Below are 6000 nucleotides of genomic sequence, written 5' to 3'. Positions count from 1 at the left end.
CTTTCAGGGATTCCAATGAGGCTGATATTACCCTTCTTCGAATTATCCCACTGCTGTTTGAGAGAATGATCCGTTTTTGCTCTCTATTTCTCTTCCTCTTTGAGAGTTTGGGAGAGTTCAAAAGCTTTGTCTTCAGTGTCAGAAATCCTTTCTTCTGCTTGCTCCACTCTGTTACTGAGGGATTCTACTATATTTTTCAGATATTTGAGGACTGCAAATTCTTGCTTCAGTGCATCAAAATCTTTGGTGGTTTTGTCTTTAAATTTGTTAAATTCTTGAGACAACTTTTGAATTTCTCCTTGAATTTCTAATTCCAACTTTTGAATTGCTCCTCGAATTTCTAATTCCAATTTTTACTCCATTCTATTAATCTTGTTTGCAATCCAAATTCTGAATTCAATTTCTGACATCTCAGCCAGCTATTTATGAATGGGATCTTCAGTTACATGTGCCATATCTTTCCTGGGGAATGTTGATCTATTCTGGTTATTCATGTTACCAGAGTTTTTCTGCTGATTCCGCCCCATGATTATTTTATACCGTTTGACTTTTCCCCTGGAGCTTTGTTGAGGACCCATACAGTGCTACAACCTGAGAAACTGGGGACCTGTTTGGTGTGTTGGGGCTAAGTCATTCTGTCTTGTTTTCAGCTGGTCTTGTCTGACCCTAGTTAAACAGTTACTCTGGGTTGAAGTCCCAGCTGTGGAGAAATACCAGCAATTAAGTCACCCTGCCCCGCAAAGGCAACAATTGGAAAAGGAAAATCAAACCTTCCTGCAACCACATACCCAGGGTAGCACTTGGATAGTCCTCGGGCAATTGGCTCAGTTCAAAAGGTCCAAATCAATTGTCTCAGTCAGCACCTGTCTCAGGTGGGAGAGTTTAAAAGGTCTCTGGCAACTGGATCACAGGGGTCTGCTGACAACTCGAATATGACTTGCTCTGGTGCTCCGTGGAGTTAGGAGGACCCACCCAGCAAATAGATTAGTCTGGGAAGATTGATGCCTCCTCCCCCACCTTGCACCTCTGTCTCTACAAAAAAAAAGTTAAAAAAGAAGAAAGAAAAAATTAAAGATATAAAAAGTAAAATAAAAAAATAAAAAAATTAACAATAGCTCCTCCAAGAAAATGATGAGGAAAAAAAGAGAAAAAAAGGGCACCAACCACAAAAAAAAATTCTTGTATATATATATATATAGAAATATACATCTGTATGTATGATGTAGGGATCAACTTTCATAGGAGTATATTTATAATGCAATATACTTTCTGGACACCAGGTGGCACTGTGAGGGGTTCCCAGGCCTATACCTGATTCACAGTTTACATTGTTACTATGGTAACCACCCTACCTTGCTGATAACCATTTTGGAGTTTTTACAAAAGTTTAACTCCTAATTGTTGTCCAACCTAGGCTGCTCTTTCCAGACAGCACTCCTGTCTGACCTCCCAGCTCGATGCAGGAGTCCACACTTCACAAATCTTTCCACTCTGCTCCCAAGTTCTCCCGCAAACTGGCAACTGCAATCGGCTGTGGGGGAGGGGCTGGCTGCCGCTGTCTCCCACCACTGCAGCATGGAGATCTTTTCCTCAGTTTCTGTGGCTCAGAGTCTCACTTTTGGATCTGGACTTTTGAATCCAGCCACCCGCCAGTTTGCGGCACAGCCTGAGCTGCCAGTCCACACTAATATTCCTCGCCAGGAATGGTCCGGTCTGTTTAATCACTCCTGTTGTTCTGGGAGAAGGTATCCGCCATTTCAGACAATTCAAAATGTCTGTTTCCTGGGTGGGATCCCTTCCCTTCAATTTTCCATCGGTCTGCTTAGTCCCTTGTGGCTCTGAGTGGCATCCCTTTCTGGTCCCCAAACTCAGCTCAGGAATAAATTTTCATCAATTGGGTTTTGCCAGGAATTGAGAACTGCTGTCCTCTATGAGGGAGAGGCCGGCTGCCGGCCAGCATGGCCAGGCAGAAAAAATCTCTATGACAGAGTCTGTGGTTTTGAATTACACCTCATATACAGCAATCCGCCAATTAGCTGCATGTCTCCAGCTGTCTGTCCACACCCCGCATTGATTCTTATTTTTACATTCATTTTCAACTTTGTACTTCCACTTGAAAATGACATTACATTTTCCATATCCATTGAGAAAACAGAGCCATTCAACTTTCTTTGAAAAAGGGGCAGGTAATGTTTTATCAGTCAATATGTACATTTCTAGATATTGTTAATTTCTCTTTACTTTTTTTTTTTAGACAGAGTCTTGCTCTGTTGCCCAGGGTAGAGTGTTGTGGCATCAGCTTAGCTCACAGCAACTTCAAACTCCTGGACTCAAGCAACCCTCCTGTATCAGCTTCCTGAGTAGCTGGGACCACAGGCATCTGCCACAACACCTGGGTTATTTTTATGTTTTTAGTAGAGACTGGGTCTCACTCTTGCTTAGGCTGGTCTCAACCTCCTGAGCTTAAGGGATCCTCCCATCTTGGCCTCCCAGTGTGCTAGGATTATAGGTGTGAGCCTATAATGACCTAATTTCTCTTCAGTCTTAATCCTCACTTTAAGACTAAATTACATTTGCAGGTGACAGGCTTCTAGGGAAAAAGAAAAAAATTAAGATTATAATTTTTTTTATAATCCCAGCACTCTGAGAGGCCAAGGTTGGTGGATTGCCTGAGAGCATAGGTTCAAGACCAGCCTGAGACCCCCAGGATGGCGCCTGTGGCTCAAAGGAGTAGGGCACCGGTCCCATATGCCAAAGGTGGTGGGTTCAAACCCAGCCCCGGCTAGAAACTGCAAAAAAAAAAAAAAAAAGAGTGAGACCCCTCCCCAATCTCTAAAAATAGCCAGTGTTGTGGCAGGCACCTGTAGTGGGAGGCTGAGGCAAGAGGATTGCTTGAGCCCAAGAGTTTGAGTTTGCTATGATATATATGCCATGGCACTCTACCAAGGGCAACAAAGTGAGACTCTGTCTCAAAAAAAAAAAATTACAAAGATAAGCACTGCCAGTTTCCCATATATAGCCCAAATTCCATAGTGCTGTGGAGCAGTCTTTCTAAAAGAAAAGATGACATCATTTTCAGCTGAAAATTTCTTGATCATTTTCAGCTTAAAATATCCTTCTCTATCAGGATAAATTTTACATGTTTCTGCTGCTGGAGCAGGAAGGACAAAGGGAGCATAAGTTTAATGATCACCTGCTGTATTGCAGGTCCTATGTAATGGACATTCGTCTAACCATGTTCGTCTTCTGAGGACTGTTCCTCCAACTACTTAATTAACCCAAGAGCTGCCATACTTTTATATGACATTTTACACGATAAATAATTTGTCCAATGGCAGGGGCTCAATTCAGTCTCTTCACTAGGATTTTAAAATTTGGTACCCAAGGTCTTAAGATCTATCTATGGCAACTTGAAATGTAAAACTTGCCAGCCATTTTTCATACTTATAAAGTTGTTTAGAGGTCAGAAAGGCTAATATCAAGCAGGAAAAAGCAAAGATACAGAAAGTAGACCCAATATCCTGGTGCCATTTGCACCACTGGATACAGTTTTTCCTAAGGTCCAAGGTTTATTTTTGTTTAATCTTGCTGTAACTCACTCCTTCTCTCCTTCCTTTCCTCCCTCCCCCCCCCTTTTCTTTTTATGAGACAGTCTCACTTGGTCACCCTTGGTAGAATGCTGTGGTGTCTTAGCTCACAGCAATCTTAAACTCTTGGGTTTAAGCGATCCTCTTGCCTCAGTCTCCCAGGCAGCTGGGACTATAGGTGCCCGCCACAATGCCTGGCTATTTTTATATTGCTTTGGCTTAGGCTGGTCTTGAACCTGTGAGCTCAGGGCAGTCCACCTGCCTTGGCCTTCCAAGTGCTAGGATTACAGGCGTGAACCACCTCACCTGGTCCTCCTCCCTCTATTCCTTCCTTCCTCCCTTCTCTTTTCTTTTCTTTTCTTTCTTTTTTTTTTTTTTTGCAGTTTTTGGCTGGGGCTGGGTTTGAACCCACCACCTCCAGCATATGGGGCCAGTGCCCTACTCCTTTGAGCCACAGGCGCTGCTCCCTCCCTTCTCTACTGTTGTCTTTCTGTCCTATCATTCCTTCTAAGTTATATTTCTGTCTCTTGCAACAAAAGGACTTCCACATGGTAATCATACAACACCATAATTATTTATTTATTGAGACAATGTCTTGTCTCTATCTCCGAGGCTAGAGTGCAGTGGCATCGTCATAGCTCACTGCAACCTCAGACTCCTGGGTTCAAGTTATCTTCCTGCCTCAGCCTCTCTAGCAGCTGGGACTAAGAGGTACACACCAGTGTGGCTGGCTAATTTTTCTGTTTTTGTAGAGGTGGGGTCTTGCTCTTGCTCAGGCTGGTCTCAAACTCTTGGTCTGAAGCAATCCTCCTATCTCAACTTCCCAAAGTGCTAGCATTACAGGTATAAGCCACTATGCCTGGCTAACAATCTTATTTTTAACATTTTACTTTGAAATAATTTTAAGCTAGAGAAAAGATAACACAGAGTTCCTGCATTGGACATGGTGGTGTGCCTGTAATCCCAGCTATTCAGGAGGCTAAGGGAGAAGAATGGCTTGAGTCCAGAGTTCAAGACTATCTGGGGCAACATAAGGAATTCTGGAGACCCTGTAACAACAACAACAACAAAAAAAAAAAGGAGAGAGAGTGAGAGTGAGCAAAAGTGCTCCTGAATGGCTCGCGCCTGTAATCCTAGCACTCTGGGAGGCCAAGATGGGTGTATTGCCTGAGCTCACAGGTTAGAGACAAGCCTGAGCCAGAGTGAGACCCCTGTCTCTAAAAATAGCTGGGTGTTGTGGTGGACTACTCTTGCTGAGGCAAGAGAATCACTTAAGCACAAGAGTGTGAGGTTTCGGGTGTCCTCAGACTTTTTAAACAGGGGGCCAATTCACTGTCCCTCAGACGGTTGGAGGGCCGGACTATAGTTAAAAAAAAAACAACTATGAACAAATTCCTATGCACACTGCACATATCTTATTTTGAAGTAAAAAAACAAAACGGGAACAAATACAATCACACCGCCTCATGTGGCCTGCGGGCTGCAGTTTGAGGACCCCTGTGACGTGAGCTATGATGCCACAGCACTTTACTGAGGGTGACAAAGTGAGACTCTGTCTCAAAAAAAAAAAAAAAAAAGAGTACTCCTGTATACCTTTCACCTTGTTTACCCCAATGTAAACATCTTACATGACCAGGATATAATTACTAAAAATAAGAAATTAACATTAATGCTATTACCGAATGCTATTAATGAAACAGGAGGCTTTATTTAGATTTCCATAGTTTTCCACTGTAGGATTTAATCCAGGACACTACACATGTCATTTGTGTGTTGATTTCCTCAAGCTCTTTCAGTCTGTAACAGTTCTTCATTCTTTCTTAGTCTTTTATGACTTTGACTTTGTTTTTTTTGAGACAGAGTCTAACTTTATTGCGCCAGCCTAGAGTGCTGTGACATCAGCCTAGCTCACAGCAACTTCAAATTCCTGGGCACAAGAGATCCTCCTGCATCAGCTTCCTGAGTAGCTGAGATTGCAGGTGCCTGCTGCAAGGCCCACCTAGTTTTTCTATTTTTAGTAGAGATGGGGTCTCCTTCTAGCTCAGGCTGGTCATCATAGCTCACTGCAACCTCAGACTTCTGTGCTAAGCAATCCACCTACCTCAGACTCCCAAAGTGGTAGGCTTTCAGGTGTGAACCACTATGCCCAGCCAAGGAGAAAAATTTTAACTCACAAACTGTTTTCAAATTCAAGTCCATTTTTATAAAAATTAAATGTTATAAGTAAAATGGATGTAATAATATGTTGTGTAGATATGTAATTTTTGACAGAGTCTCACTATGTCACCCTTGGTAGAGTGTGGTAGCATCACAGCTCACAGCAACCTCAAACTCTTTTGGGCTTAAGCGATTCTTTTGCCTCAACCTCCTGAGTAGCTGGGATTGTATGTGCCCACCACAATGCCTGGATATT

The sequence above is a fragment of the Nycticebus coucang genome, chromosome 17 (genome assembly GCF_027406575.1).
Source record: "Nycticebus coucang isolate mNycCou1 chromosome 17, mNycCou1.pri, whole genome shotgun sequence".
Taxonomy (NCBI): domain Eukaryota; kingdom Metazoa; phylum Chordata; class Mammalia; order Primates; family Lorisidae; genus Nycticebus; species Nycticebus coucang.
The sequence above is the reverse complement of the archived record's forward strand: the minus strand, read 5'-3'. Positions refer to the sequence as shown.